This window comes from Neoarius graeffei, chromosome 24 (genome assembly GCF_027579695.1).
Source record: "Neoarius graeffei isolate fNeoGra1 chromosome 24, fNeoGra1.pri, whole genome shotgun sequence".
In the NCBI taxonomy this organism is placed as follows: Eukaryota; Metazoa; Chordata; class Actinopteri; order Siluriformes; family Ariidae; genus Neoarius; species Neoarius graeffei.
Window position 1 is genome coordinate 21009782 of NC_083592.1, and position 16745 is coordinate 21026526.

A 16745-nucleotide genomic window follows, 5' to 3' on the forward strand; every position below is an offset into this window, starting at 1 on the left:
AGAGTAAACAATAAACATGGAGGACATGGAGTCGTTACTGTTGCTGGTCTTGGTTCTGTGGCTTGTTGTCACCGACAACGCCAACAGATACTGGCAAGAGCGTATAGATGAGGCGAGGCGCATAAGGCTTCAGAAATTCTCGTAATTCGTAATTCTTCTTCTTCCGGGTTTACGGTGTTTACAGATCCCAGCGTGCTCGTGGGGCGTGTGTGGGTGTGTGAGGACACTCCTCCTCACCAATCAGTGCACAGGGGAGTGTCTGCTCATGCCCCCAGCCTCACTCAGCTCGGTTTGGCTCGCTTCAGCCCTACTCCAAAACCGTGCGAGTTTTGGGTGCTAAGCAGGGCTGAAGCGAGCTGAGTCATGCTGTTCTGAAGTAGTCGAAACGCGAGCCGTGTCGGGCTGAAGTGAGCTGAAGCGAGCTGAAAAAGGGTAGTGGAAAAGGGCCATTAGAGTTTCTAAAGCTTTCAGGTTTCAATGTTGGGGACATTGAACCTCGTTTATCAATCTTTTAGTAGAGTTGTGCGTTTGCATAAGCTAAAGTGAACTAAAAATTCCCAATTCATATTTATGCGAGTTGAAACCAATTGTTTACATTAGTTCGTATTGTCTGTAAATTTAAACACACCAATGAATACCAAATTTCTCATGTAAATCAGGGGTGTAGCTAGGATTTTTCAGGGGTGTGTGTGTCACACACTGACTGGCACTCTGAGTACATTATGTAACAAAAAATAAATTACCATTGCTAGTTTTAGGTAGCTTAGAAACCAGCTCTTCCATTATTGCCGTTTCTTCCACGTTTTCTTGATGTTGTGTTCTAGAAACGGCACACTAAAACTTAGCTTCGAAGCCACAAAATGCAACTTTGATGGAAAAAAATATATAATAAATTGCTTACCTCTCTTCATGTCGAAAGAAGGAAAGTTTTGCTTGTTTTGACATGGCGAATTATTAATACAAGAGGAAATACTTGTCGCAACTAAAAAGACTGCAGTTACACTGGCAGCTTGAACATGCTTTCTAGTGCAATTGTGTTGCGCTTGCGCAGAACGGTGTCAGTCCTGCGCGCCTTAGCTTGTGCACCTGAAGCCTTAGCTTGTGCACCTGAAGGCGCGCGTGCCTAACAAGCACCGGTACGCACACTGTTAACAAAGAACACCTGTCTTTAATCAATGAATTAAGTTTGGCCTATTTAAGGACTGCGCCCATGCAAGGACGATGCGAAGTATTACGCTGCGTCTAGGAACGCGAAAAATCCGAAAAATAAATTTCTCCATTCGGGAAACCGGAGATTTTCAAGAGTTTTGTCAAATATCCGGATTTCCGGGTAAATCCGGAAGACTTTCATCTATATACTAACATATGTAGCCTCAAAAAATGTCTACCCAGTCCATTCTGTTACTTATTTACAGGCCCTGGAGCCATATTCTGAATTTCTTTCTGCATTTGTAGATTTTCTCAGACCTGGTGATTTTCTGAAACAAAGCCTTAGTTGTTGGAGACTTTAATATTCACCTTTGATAACTCAGAAGACCCACTGAAAACAGCATCCATGTCCATTCTAGAGTCAGTGGGGGATAATCAGAACATCATAGGACCTACTCATAATGGTGGTCACACTCTTGATCAAATACTTATGTTTGGGTTAAATATAGAAAATATAGTCACACTTCCACAGTCTGAAGTTACCTCAGATCATGATCTCATCTTATTCAAAATATGTCTGAGCAATAATACACACACCTTGCCATGCTGCTGTGTCAAAAATACATTCATGTCAACTACTTAAAGTTTTATAAATGGTCTCCTGTGTCAAGGACCAGACAGGAGAGGAGATCAAATGCACTCAAACCACAGTTTAATAATAACAGAGGAAAAGGTAGTTGGGAGAATGTGTGTGTGTGAAGTTCAGTGGCAGGAGGACTGAGAGGCAGGGATGGCTGGTGGGAGTGTGGTGGTGACATCTAAGGTCTCCCATCCAAGTACTGACCAGGCCCGACCTTGCTTAGCTTCTGAGATCAGACGGGATCAGGCGTTGTCAGAGAGGTGTGGCTGTAGGCTGACAGCACTTGGGGTTTCAGGCAGTCTCCCAGCAGTAGTCCCTCAGCAAGCTGGAGATCAGGCGAAGGTACAGGAGAGGCAGGCAAGAGGCAGAGTCGACAGGACAGAAGGCAGATCAGGTTACCGGGGCTGGAGAGCAGACAGAGTCAGACAGAACAGGATATCGTCAGGAGTCAGAGTAGTAGGAACACAGAGCAGGTTATCACGCTGGAAGTTGCAGACGATCTAACACTGAGGCTAGGAAGAACTGCAGCTTAAATACACACAGGGGGGAAGCAGGTGATCGGCAACAGCCAATGACGGCCACTGGAAGTTAATAAAAGGAAGTGAGTGCGGGCGTGGCCGGTAATGCTGAGTGGAGATGTTACCTGAAGAGAGAAGCCCACAGGTAGGACCATGACAGAACCCCCCCCCCCCCAAGGGACGGCTCCAGAAGTCCCTAGCCACAGATCCACCAAGACGGGCGGGAGGAGGGGGAATACCGGTGGAGGGTCAGAACTCCTCTGACCCAGTGTCCAAGGCCTCAGGATCTGGTTCAGAATCAGACTCAGGGACAGTAGCGGTTGGTGCATCGTCATTCCGACAAGGACCCCTTGGTCGACCCCTCCGGTTGGCCGGCTGGTCTGGATGCAGGCGATGAAAGGTGATGATGAGGGTACGGTCTAAAATTCTCCCAGCAAGAACCCACATCCTCTCCTCAGGGTCATAGCCCTCCCAATCCACCAGGTATTGGAGGCCCCTGCGCCGTGACTTCAGCAGTCGCCGGACGGAGTAGACCGGGCCACCATCGATGAGATGAGGAGGAGGAGGAGAAGGTGCAGCTGGGACCAGCGGGCTCTCATGCACTGGCTTAATCTTTAAGACGTGGAGGGTGGGGTGCACTCTCATAGACTTGGGCAGTCGGAGCCGGACAGCAGACTGGCTGATTATCCTCTGGATCGGAAATGGTCCGACGAACCGAGGTGCCAGCTTACGAGACTCCACCTGGAGGGGCAGGTCCTTGGCTGACAACCATACTTTCTGGCCCACCCGGTAGGTGGGCGCAGGCGTCCTCTGCCGGTTGGCTCCAATGGAGTAGCTGGTGACTGACTTGAGGAGTGCAGCGCGGGCTTGAGACCAGGTGCGGCGGCATCGGCGTGCATAGGTGAGGGCAGACGGGCAGGTGACCGCTCCCTCCTGGCTAGGGAACAGGGGTGGTTGGTAGCCATACACGCAGTGGAATGGGGACAGTCCAGTGGCTGAGCTGGTGAGGGAGTTGTGAGAGTATTCCACCCACAGCAGGTGCTCACACCAGGCCCTAGGGTTGCGTGATGCCATGCACCGAAGTGCCTTCTCCAACTCCTAGTTAGTCCGCTCAGACTGGCCGTTGGACTGGGGTCGGAATCCGGAGGTGAGGCTGGCGGTGGCCCTGAGCAGGTGACAGAATTCCTTCCAGAAAGAGGAGGTGAATTGTGGCCCCCGGTCCGAAACGATGTCCCTGGGCAGCCCATGGATGCGGAAGACCTGCTGCAGGACGATCTGGGCGGTCTCTTTGGCCAAAGGTAGTTTTGGGAGGGGAACAAAGTGTGCCATCTTGCTAAAACGGTCCACGATGGTGAGTATGACAGTCATCCCATTAGAAGGGGGCAGACCCGTAACAAAATCCAGGGAAATGTGGGACCAGGGTCGCATTGGCACGGGCAGAGGCTGGAGCAAACTGGCAGGAGGCCGGCTGGAGGATTTATTCTGATTACAGGTAGGGCAGGCTCGGACGAAGTCTCGCACATCCCTGCTCATAGACAGCCACCAGAACTGTTGGGCGAGTAGGTGGTAGGTGCGAGTGGAACCAGGGTGGCAGGCTAGACGGGAGTGGTGTCCCCATTGTATAACCTGGGATCACAGGTCTTCAGGAACAAAGAGGCGACTTGCAGGGCATGCACTGGGGCTGGGTTGGTCACGGAGGACTTCCCGCACTTATTCTTCGATGTCCCAGGTCAGAGCAGCAACGATACAGGGGTCAAGTAGGATGGGAGCCGGATCCTTGGAGGAGGCATCATCCTTCTGGAACTGGCGGGAGAGTGCGTCAGGCTTGGTGTTGCGAGATCCGGGCCGGTATGAAAGGGTGAAATTGAATCTGGTGAAAAAGAGAGCCCAGCGGGCCTGTCTGGGGTTGAGTCGTTTGGCGGTGCGGATGTATTCTAGATTCTTATGGTCTGTCCAGACCAGGAATGGGACTACGCACCCCTCCAGCCAGTGACGCCATTCCTCCAGGGCGAGCTTGACCGCCAGCAGTTCCCGGTTGCCTATGTCATAATTGCGTTCGGCTGGCGATAGCCGGCGGGAGAAGAACGCACAGGGGTGGAGTTTGTTGTCATCCGCTGACCTCTGTGAGAGCACTGCCCCAACTCCCACATCCGAGGCGTCCACCTCAACGATGAATTGCCGCTCCGCATCTGGCATCTGGAGGACGGGAGCAATGGTGAACCGAGCCTTGAGGGTGGCAAAGGCTTCGTTGGCAGCCGGAGTCCAGGTGAAGGGCTGTTCGGTGCTGGCCAAGGCGGTGAGGGGTGACGCAACGGTGCTGTAATTACGAATGAATTTCCTGTAGAAATTTGCGAAGCCCAGGAACTGCTGAAGCTTCTTCCTGCTCTCTGGTACTGGCCATGAAGTCACTGCTGAGACTTTGGCAGGGTCCATCTGGATGCTCCCCTCTGCCATGATGTACCCCAGGAACCCCACAGACTTGGCGTGAAACTCACACTTCTCTGCCTTGACGAAGAGGGAGTTATCAAGGAGACGACGGAGCACTTGCTGGACATGCTGGGTGTGTTCGGACAGGGTTTTTGAGAAGATCAGGATGTCGTCGAGGAAAATGAACACAAACTTGTTCAACATATCTCACAGGACATCATTCACCAGAGCCTGGAATACCGCTGGTGCGTTGGTAAGGCCAAACGGCATCACCCGGTATTCATAGTGACCGGTGGGGGTGTTGAACGCGGTCTTCCACTCGTCTCCCTCCCTTATCCGAACCAGGTGGTAGGCATTCCGGAGATCGAGTTTGGTGAAGATCGTGGCTCCCTGGAGCAGCTCAAAGGCGGAGGTAAGCAGTGGGAGAGGGTATCGGTTCTTGACTGTGATGTCGTTGAGACCCCTGTAATCGATGCAGGGGTGCAGGGATCCATCCTTCTTTCCCACGAAGAAGAACCCAGCGCCGGCAGAAGAGGATGGACGGATGAGGCCGGCAGCCAGAGACTCACTGATGTAGGCCTCCATCGCCTTCCTTTCCGGGGCGGACAGAGAGTAGAGATGACCCTTGCCTGGGAGATCAATGGCGCAATCGTAGGGCCGGTGAGGAGGTGGTGAGGAGGCAAGGAAGTGGCCTTGGCTTTGCTGAATACCTCCTGAAGGCTGTGATAACACACTGGGACATTAGTGAGGTCGGGGGCAGAGCTGGCAGGTGGAGTACGAGGGGTTAGAGTGGAGGCTCGTAAGCAGGTCCGGTGGCAGTCCTTGCCCCATTCTCTTATCGCTCCAGTGGCCCAGTCGAGGGGAGGACTGTGCTGGCAGAGCCACGGATAGCCCAGGATGAGAGGTTGGCCGGGGGAACGGAGCAGGTGAAACTGGATGGTTTCGTGGTGGTTGACTGACAGAGTCATCGGGACAGGGGTAGTGAGACGGGTGACGGTGCCAAGGAGATGGCCATCCAGAGCCCTGGCTGGAACGGGAGAGGATAAGCGATGGCTTTGCAGACCCAACTGGCGCGCAAGCTCGGTGTCCATGATGTTAGCCTCGGCGCCAGAGTCAACCAGGGCGGCCAGGGTGTGGGTGGAATCCGACAGACAAAGGCAAACTTGGAGCATAGGTTTCTGGCTGGTAGAGGATTGGATGATCATTGAGCTCAGCCGGGCCCCTCCTATGTCCGGTGAGCTCGGGCTTCTCCGTGCGCTGATGACTGACTGAGTCTGGCGGGCCCTCTCTCATCGACGGGTCTGGACCTGGCGGTCAATGTGGACGGCCAGGGCGATGGCCTCATCGAGTGTCGATGGTTGTTCGTATGAGACCAGTTCGTCCTTCATGTAGTCGGCCAGGCTGTGCAGAAAGGCGTCCACCAGCACCTGCATGTTCCACTTGCTGCGCTGGGCCAAGGTCCGGAAATCGATCGAGTAGTCAGCCACTATTCGTCTGCCTTGGCGAATACTCATCAGTCCTCCAGATGCCTCTACCGCCGACGAGCCCAGGTCGAAGACCTTAATCATCTCCGCTGCAAACAGGGAGAAGGAGGCACACGCCGGTGTCCGGCGTTCATACTCAGCAGTCCCCCACAGGTGGGCGCGGCCAGTCAGATGAGTGATGACAAAGGCCACCTTTGCTGCCTCCGACGCGAAGGTTCTGAGCTGCAGGTCGAACAGCAACCGGCAGCTGGTCAGGAAAGCACGGACTTGGGAGGGGTCACTGTCAAAACGCTCCGGACTACCTACCTTGGGTTCCGGGGCATCGAGTGCAGCAGGAGCACCTCCTGGAGCTGGCCAGTCAGCGGCGGGTATGACAGGGGCTGATGCAACGAGGGGCGGCGATGGTTGACTCGGAGGAGCAGGGGGTGCTAGGGCGGTGAGCAGCTGGAGTGCTTGGTCCAGTCACTGTTGCTGTTGCTGCTGCTGATGACCAAGCTGGATCAGGGCTGCAACGTCGGCAGACATCCGACTGACATCTCCTTCGGTGCGCTGCAGCCGGTTTAGGGCAGAGGGTTCAGGCGCTGACTCCATGTCTTGTTCAGATCGTTCTGTCAAGAACCAGACAGGAGAGGAGATCAAATGCACTCAAACCACAGTTTAATAATAACAGGGGAAAAGGGAGTTGGGAGAATGTGTGTGTGTGTGTGTGTGAAGTTCAGTGGCAGGAGGACTGAGAGGCAGGGATGGCTGGTGGGAGCGTGGTGGTGACGTCTGAGGTCTCCCATCCAAGTACTGACCGGGCCCGACCTTGCTTAGCTTCTGAGATCAGACGAGATCAGGCGTTGTCAGAGAGGTGTGGCTGTAGGCTGACAGCACTTGGGGTTTCAGGCAGTCTCCCAGCAGTAGTCCCTCAGCAAGCTGGAGATCAGGCGAAAGTACAGGAGAGGCAGGCAAGAGGCAGAGTCGACAAGACAGAAGGCAGATCAGGTTACCGGGGCTGGAGAGCAGACAGAGTCAGACGGAACAGGATATCGTCAGGAGTCAGAGTAGTAGGAACACAGAACAGGTTATCACGCTGAAAGTTGCAGACGATCTGACACTGAGGCTAGGGAGAACTGCAGCTTAAATACACACAGGGGGGAAGCAGGTGATCGGCAACAGCCAATGACAGTCACTGAAAGTTAATAAGAGGAAGTGAGAGCGGGCGTGGCCGGTAATGCTGAGTGGAGATGTTACCTGAAGAGAGAAGCCCACATGTAGGACCATGACATCCTGGAGTTATCAACTTTGATTGGATTACCGTCAGACCCCACAGAACCTGATCAGGCAACTGAATGCTTAGTGTGTCAACGTTTCACAATACTTTAAACCAGAATGTCAAGGATGTACAATAGTGCTTGAAAGTTTGCAAACCCTTTAGAATTTTCTATATTTGTACACAAATATGACCTAAGACATCATCAGATTTTCACACAAGTCCTAAAAGTAGATAAAGAGAACCCAGTTAAACAAGACAAAAAATATTATACTTGGTCATTTATTTATTGAGGAAAATGATCCAATATTACATATCTAAGTGGCAAAAGTATGTGAACCTTTGCTTTCAGTAGCTGGTGTGACCCCCTTGTGCAGCAATAACTGCAACTAAATGTTTCCGGTAACTGTTGATCAGTCCTGCACACCAGCTTGGAGGAATTTTAGCCCATTCCTCCATAAAGAACAGCTTCAACTCTGGGATGTTGGTGGGTTTCCTCACATGAACTGCTTGCTTCAGGTCCTTCCACAACATTTCGATTGGATTAAGGTCAGGACTTTGACTTGGCCATTCCAGAACATGAACTTTATTCTTCTTTAACCATTCTTTGGTAGAACGACTTGTGTGCTTAGGGTCGTTGTCTTGCCGCATGACCCACCTTCTCTTGAGATTCAGTTCATGGACAGATGTCCTGACATTTTCCTTTAGAATTCACTGGTATAATTCAGAATTCATTGATTCCATCAATGATGGCAAGCCGTCCTGGCCTAGATGCAGCAAAACAGGCCCAAACCATGATACTACCCCCACCATGTTTCATAGATGGGATAAGGTTCTTATGCTGGAATGCAGCATTTTCCTTTCTCCAAACATAACGCTTCTCATTTAAACCAAAAAGTTCTATTTTGGTCTCATCCGTCCACAAAACATTTTTCCAATAGCCTTCTGGCTTGTCCACGTGAGCTTTAGCAAACTGCAGACGAGCAGCAATGTTCTTTTTGGAGAGCAGTGGCTTTCTCCTTGCAACCCTGCCATGCACACCATTGTTGTTCAGTGTTCTCCTGATGGTGGACTTATGAACATTAGCCAATGTAGAGGCCTTCAGTTGCTTAGAAGTTACCCTGGGGTCCTTTGTGACCTCGCCAACTATTGCCCTTGCTGTGATCTTTGTTGGTCAACCACTCCTGGGGAGGGTAACAACAGTCTTGAATTTCCTCCATTTGCACACAATCTGTCTGACTGTGGATTGGCGGAGTCCAAACTCTTTAGAGATGGTTTTGTAACCTTTTCCAGCCTGATGAGCATCAACAATGCTTTTTCTGAGGTCCTCAGAAATCTTTGTTCGTGCCATGATACACTTCCACAAACATGTGTTGTGAAGATCAGACTTTGATAGATCCCTGCTCTTTAAATAAAACAGGGTGCCCACCCACACCTGATTGTCATCCCGTTGATTGAAAACACCTGACTAATTTCACCTTCAAATTAACTGCTAATCCTAGAGGTTTGCATACTTTTGCCACTCACAGATATGTAATATTGGATCATTTTCCTCAATAAATAAATGACCAAGTATAATATATTTGTCTCATTTGTTTAACTGGGTTCTCTTTATCTACTTTTAGGACTTGTGTGAAAATCTTGTGTGATGTTTTAGGTCATATTTATGCAGAAATATAAAAAAAAAAAATTCAAAAGGGTTCATAAACTTTCAAGCACCACTGTAGTAGCTCATCTAGCCTGCCATCAAAACAACCATGACTCCCCAAACATCAAACAGAACTGAAATGTGACAATGTGAGAGAGGACCACCCTCCATGATAAATTGTTTACAAAAGGAAACTGGGGGGGGGGGCAGACTGGGGTGGCAGTCCCCATTTTAATAAGGGGGACTGGAGTGTGTGTTCCAACTATAGGGGGATCACACTTCTCAGCCTCCCTGGGAAAGCCTATGCTGGGGTGCTGGAGAAGAGAGTCCAGTCGATAGTCGAACCTCAGATTCAGGAGGAACAATGTGGTTTTCGCCCTGGTCGTGGAACACTGAACCAGCTCTTTCCCCTTTCAAGGGTACTGGAGGGTTCATGGGAGTTTGCCCAACCGGTCTACATGTGTTTTGTGGACCTGGAGAAGGCTTACGACTGTGCCCCTTGTGGTGCCTGCTTTAGGAGCATGGGGTTCAGGGCCCACTACTGCGGGCCATTTGGACCTTGTATGACTGGAGCAGGAATTTGGTTCGCATTGCCAGCAGTAAGTCGGACTCATTCCGTGGGACTCTGCCAGGGCTGCCCTTTGTCACCGGTTCTGTTCATAATTTTTATGGACCGAATTTCTAGGTGCAGCCAAGGGGCAGATGGTGTCCGATTTGGTGGCAATGGGTTCAGCAATGGTGGCATCAGGATCATGTCTCTGCTTTTTGCGGATGATGTGGTCCTGTTGGCTTCATCAGTCTGTGACTTTGGGATGGTTTGCAGCTGAGTGTGAAGCAGCTGGGATGAGGATCAGCACCTACAAGTCCATGGCCATGGTGCTCAGCTGGAAATGGGTGGAGTGCCTACTTCAGGTTGGGGGGAGTTGCTATCTAAAGTGGAGGAGTTTAAGTATCTCGGGGTTTTGTTCACAAGTGAGGGTAAGGGGGAGCGGGAGTTGGACAGATGGATCAGGGCAGCATCAGCAGTGCTGCGGATGCTAAACCAGTCTGTTGTGGTAAAGAGAGAGCTGAGCCAAAAGGCAAAGCTCTCAATCTATGCCATCTACGTTCCCACTCTCACTTATGGTCACGAGCTTAGGGTAGTAACCAAAAGAATGAGATCGCGGATACAAGAGGTAGAAATGACTTTTCTCCGCAGGGTGGCTGGGCTCTCCCTTAGAGACAGGATGAGAAGCTTGGCCATTCGGGAGAGACTCAGAGTAGAACCGCTGCTCCTCCACATCGAAAGGAGTCAGTTAAGGTAGTTTGGGCACCTTGTTAGGATGCCCCCTGGATGCCTCCCAAGGGAGGTTCTCTGGGCATGCCCCACCGGGAGGAGGCCCCGGGGCAGACCCAGGACACGCTGGAGAGATTACATCTCTCAGCTGGCCTGGGAATGCCTCAGTATTCCCCCGGAAGAGCTGGTGGAGGTGGCCGGGGAGAGGGAAGTCTGGGCTGCTCTGCTTAGGCTGCTACCCCTGCGACCTGGATAAGCAGTAGAAAATGGATGGATGGATGGATGGATGGATGGATGGATGGATGGATGGCTGAAGGAAACATTGTCATGAATGTGAATTTACTATTTGGCAGGTACAATTATGTACATGCCACTGTGCCAAAAATGTTACATAGTCTACAGACTGAAAGGAATGTTTTATAATTGAACTGGACCTACAGTGTGAGTTGTCAGCAAGAGTTTGAAGTTGAACAGAAGCTCTTCTTGCAGGTGTGCATGTGTCTATGGCAGTCTTCTTGAAGAAGAACAGCAGCAGGCTCTGTGTACTGGTATTTTTTGGTGACTTTGGTAGCAGATTTGTGAGAGTGAGGGTTTGAGCCCCACTTCAGACCATTTACATACACCTTTATTTATTTGTCCCATGCACACTCAAGCACAGTGAAATTCATCCTCTGCATTTAACCTATCTGAAGCGGTAAACACATGCACGCCCACACACATACCCAGAGCAGTGGGCAGCTATGCTACAGCACCCGGGCAGCAGTTGGGGGTTAAAGTGCCTTGCTCAAGAGCACCCCAGCCCAAGGCTGCTCCATGTTAACCTAACCGCATGTCTTTGAACTGTGGGGGAAACCGGAGCACCCAGAGGAAACACACGCAGACACGGGGAGAACATGCAAACTCCACACAGAAAGGCCCCCCGTCAGCTTGAACCCAGAACCTTCTTGTGAGGCGACAGTGCTAACCACTACACCACCGTGCCGCCCCAATAATTCTAGTGTGATACAGTGGTCCCTCTGTTATGTGACCCCTCTGACGAGCAACTCCCCTTTTATCCAGGCACCTGACCTTGGCGGTAAGTCCATTGAAAGAATGTACTTTATGTTAAATGGCCCTCTGGTGAGAGACCACCCCTCTTATGTGAGACCACCCCTCTTGTGACCACTTTTCTTTGGTGCTTGGGTGGTCACATAATGGGACCGCTGCATTTGCATTTCCATTCACAGTCTAGAGGGTTAATGAAATTATGGTGAGCAAGTCAGTATGCGTGTTTGTAATTATTATGTTATTATGGTCAAAATATTCTGTGCAAGACAGACATGTATTTAAAACCAGTGCAAGTTGGTTTTGAAATTGAGGTGCTGCAGTTGTGTAGATGACAAAACAACAAACATGAAAAAAATAAAGTTTATTCAAACATGAAAATATAAAAGTATATTATACTATGAAACATGTAACATGCATGTCTAGAGTTGATAAATGCATCTCATACCGACAGTGACCTGTCAGTGACCGCCGACCTCTGGATTGATATGTTTGATAGATGTTACAACATGATTGTCAGATAGTTGGCTGAGGATTATGGTATGAATAAAAAGAACTTTTTGTCATGAACCTCTCTGGTAACTAAATGTACAAGTGATCTATTATAATGAAGGCATAAAGAAAATTCTTGGCACAAATTACCATATTATATCCTAATAATAGTAGTAATAGTAGACCTTGCATTGCTGGCTCATGTAAAAACAACTGTTTATGAAAGAACCCAGGAAATACTATACAGTTTCAGGTGACTTTGTATAATGTACTTGTAAATTTAGTTTTCCAACAAGTCACGTAAACTCCCAACACAGGAACAACCGGTAACTTTGGGATAATTTTCAGTCAGTAAAAACCTCACTGTATAGTTTTCCTTTTTTTGTGCAAATATAGAAGCATACCCATTATCTGTGGCAGCATGCTTGCTACTATTAGGACATAAGATATGGCATGTTCATTTTGACTAGAGAAGTTTCACAGCAGAGTACAAACAACTAGACACACATGCCATGATATGGAGGCCTGAGGCTGAGGGTCACGGAGGCTATGCCCATCATGGAAGCTAACAAGGTCTTACAAAGACGAGCAGATCTATATCTAACATTTATAATAGGCTACCTACACCTGTTAAACTAATAGGCCTACAGGAGATAAACAAACAAATGACTAAGTTTTCTTCCCCAAGGGAAGATCTACCCAAAACGTTGACCAGAACTGAAATTGTATGATAAATGAGAGAAGAGATAAATTTTCTTCTGACTAGAATTGTAAGTTGACCTAATTACTAATTTGTTAGCAAAAAATTGACAATACAAGTTGTGCAGAAGGTCCAATTATTTCAAATAAAACAATCAGAACTGAAATCCACTGAGAACTGAGGGAGGAGATACGATTTAACTGAAAATAAAAGTTGTAAACAAATTGTTTACAACAGGAAAATCAAACAAAAAAACGACCAAGTTTTGTTCCACGAGGGAAGATCTACTGAAAACACTGATCAGAACTGAAATCAGGTGAGAACTGTGAGAGGAGATACAATTCAAATGAGAAGTCCCAAAATTCGTGAAGTTGATCTAATTAGCAGTTTGTTAGCAAAAATTTGACAATACAATAACCAAGTTTTGTTCAGAATGACTTGTTCTTTCAATTGGAACGAAAATCTGTGGAGAACTGACAGAGGAGATACGATTTAACTGAATTGTGGACGACGGCCAGATGACCTAAATAATGTAGCTCCACTTAAAAAAAAAAGAAAAAAAAGAAAAATGATTGGTGAGAAAAAACTAGCACCCTGGTATAACAACTACACATGCACCTTAAAACAGACCATTTGAAAATTAGAATGTAAATGACGTCAAACAAAACTGGTAGTATTCCAATTAGCATGGAAGGAGAGTCTCCTTAAGTATAGAAAAGCTCTTAGTGCTGATAGATCAACATCTCTCCACCCTAATAGAGGATAACAAAAATAAGCTTAGATTTTGATTTAATACTGTAGCAAAATTAATGAGAAAAAGACCTGCACATGCACACCTATAAGATTAGCAATGACTTCATGAATTTTTTTCAATGACAAAATTGAAAATATCTGACAAAAATTTCAAACTACTAATTTAAGGCCAGATAATTTAACTAAAAAGGTTAACAATATCACGATCAGCTATAGCATGAACTAGTTTTTCTGCCTATTACTCCCCTTAGAGAAACTGAACCAACTTCATTAATTTCCACATCAAAATCTTCAAATTGTGTACTCGATCCCTTACCTACACGACACTTCAAACAGATAATACTAGAAGCAATTGAACAACTTCTAAAAATAAATTATTCCCTGAGAATTGGCCATGTACCCAAATCCTTTAAACTAGGAGTTATCAAACCCCTGATTAAAAAACCTGACAGACATCAACCCCTGTCAGCTGTCCAATTATTGGCAAATACCAAACTTGCCCTTTATCTCGAAGATCCTACAAAAAGCTGTGGCACAAAAGTTATGCTCATCTTGTCACAGGAACAACATCCATGAAATGTATCAGTCAGGATTTAGACCTCCTCACAGCACAGAGACAATACTGGGAATGGCCCTCTCCTGGCTCAGGTCTTATTTAACTGATGGTTATCAGTTTGTTTGTTGATGTAATGGTGATTTTTCTATACATAAGAAGTTTGGTGTTCCACAAGGTTTTATTTATTTATATATATATATATATATATATATATATATATATATATATATATATATATATATAAAACCTCTGGGTAATATTATTCATAAGCATGGTATTCGTTTCCACTGTTATGCTGATGACACACAGTATACAGTACAGTATGTTTCTGCAACCCCAGATGAGAGACACCAGCTTAATAAAATTGAGTGTAAAGGACATTAGACACTGGATGCTTATTAAGTTCCTTCTACTTAACTCTGACAAGACAGAAGTACTTGTACTAGGACCACATGCAGCTTTGTAAGTTAGTAAGTTTTCTGATCACGTAGTAACTGGATGCTGATGACACATAGTTGTACGTTTCTGCAAAACCAGATGAGAGACACCAGCTTAATAAAATTGAGGAATGTGTAAAGGACATTAGACACTTTGATATAAATGGTGATTTTTCTATACATACTAAGTTAAAGTTTGGTGTTCCACAAGGCCTTTGGCCTTTGTTTCTTCACGTGCAGCAGTAAAAGACCTTGGTGTGATCATTGCCTCCAGTCTTTCATTTGAAATTCATATCGATAACATTACAAGGGTAGCTTTCTTTCATCTCAGAAATATTGCTCAGAAATGTCACTACATGATGCAGAAAAACCTAGTTTATGCTTTTGTTACCTCTCAGTTGGATTATTGTAATGCCTTACTGTCTGGATGTTTCAATAAGTGATTGTGGCAGCGGGGGCGTGGTCAAGCGCCGGTCTGTGACAGGAGGGCGGAGTCAGGGAAGGTAAGTGGCAGAATCACTACACCTGACGGCAATTAACCTGTGTTTGTGTGTGCCTTCCCAGTGACCGCGCCCTATTTAAGGAGGGAGAGCGAGAGCAGAGGAGCTCATCCCTGGACAAGACGCTGGTGTGTGTGTCTCTGTGTGTTGGAAACATATAGATTGTTAGACTGAAAAGTGTGACAATAAAGCCTCTGTTACACCTGATCTCTGTCCTGCCGTCCTCTGTGCTCCACCCACACGTAATGAACCATTACAGTGGTGCCGAAACCCGGGGTCCAGAGTGGAGCACCAACCGATCAGCCCCATGGAGTCCTCCCTGTTCGCCGACCTGGTCCACGCCCTCGCCACGGTCCAGCAAAGCCAGCACCAGGCGCTCGTCACCCTCCAGAAGGAACAAGAGCGGCGCTTCGAAGCCCTGGTGCTGGCCCAGCAGGAAGACCACGAGGCGTTCCGGCACCTCCTCGCGTTGGTGGGGTCCACCAGCGCTCCGGCCGCGGGCCCGTCTCCCCTCACCGTCACCAAGATGGGCCCGCAGGACGACCCCGAGACGTTCATCACACTATTCGAACAGGTCGCAGAAGCCTCGGGGTGGCCAATGGAGCAGTGCGGGGCGTGTCCTCCCCCTCCTAACGGGAGAGGCACAGCTACAGCTCCCCGCCGACCACCGGCTGGCCTACGCGGACCTCCGCCGGGCCGTCCTCCAGCGCGTGGGGCGCACTCCAGAGCAACAGCGCCAGCGCTTCCACGCTCGGAGGAAGTCGGCCGGCCGTTCGCGTTCAGCCAGCAGCTCCGGGACACCTGCTGGCGGTGGCTGAGGGCCGACAACCGCGACGCCAAGGGAATCATCAACCAGGTGGTGCTGGAACAGTTCATCGCTCGCTTACCCGCAGGAACTGCAGAGTGGGTCCAGTGCCACCGCCCGGCGTCGCTGGATCAGGCAGTCGAGCTAGCGGAGGATCATTTGGCGGCTGTTCCAGCGGCAGGACAGCAGACAGCGTCTACTCTTCTCTCCTCTTCTTTCTCTCTCTCTCTCTCTCTCCCCCTCCTTCTGTGTCCCGTCCTCGCCCCATTCCCCCACCGCGGAGACGGGGGCCGGCACCACCCCAGCCAGCCCGCCGCACCCGCGGTGCCCTCCCGTTTCTCCCTTCTGTGTCTGTCTCTCCCCCCCTCAGGTGAGTGAGCCCCAGAACACCGGTGCAGAGGGAAAGCCCAGGCCAGTTTGCTGGCGCTGCGGGGAGCCGGGCCACTTTCAACAACAGTGCACGGCAATGGAAGTGGGCGCGGTGGTTCGGATCCCCGACGCGCCAGAGGCCGCCCTCGATCGGGCCGGAGCGTATCGCATACCGGTGAGTATCCAAGGGGCTACATATCAGGCGTTGGTGGATTCGGGTTGTAATCAGACCTCAATTCGCAAAAGCCTGGTGCAAAACGAGGCATTGGGGGGAGCACAGGGGGTGAAGGTGTTGTGTGTACACGGGGATGTTCACAGCTACCCTTTGGTATCGGTCCACATCTTTTTCAGAGGGGAAAAATTTATAGTGAAGGCGGAGGTTAATCCTCGCTAATAACTCTTTAATTTTGGGGACTGATTGACCGGGATTTCGGGGGTTAATGGCACGCTTAGTAAAGAGTGGGTCCTGCCAGTTGACAGGGGGAGGTCCCGGTGTCGCTTTGGTGGGAGCGGCTGTCACAGAGCCGTCTACGTCATCTCCGCGTCAGAGTGAGGAGCCGCCAGCTCCTCCTCTCTCTATTGGGGAATCCCTCGCAGATTTCCCATTAGAACAATCGTGAGACGAGACTCTGTGACATGCGTTTGACCAAGTGAGAGTAATCGATGGTCAAACGCACCAGCCGAACGCCACC

At 49.1% G+C, this 16745-nt stretch overlaps 1 protein-coding gene across 8 annotated transcripts in view; it reads right to left on the bottom strand.

Moving 5' to 3' along the window:
- The window catches only part of cntrl (centriolin), a 743138-nt gene that overhangs the window by 42517 nt on the left and 683876 nt on the right, over positions 1-16745 (bottom strand). The gene's annotated exons all lie outside the window — the stretch shown is intronic.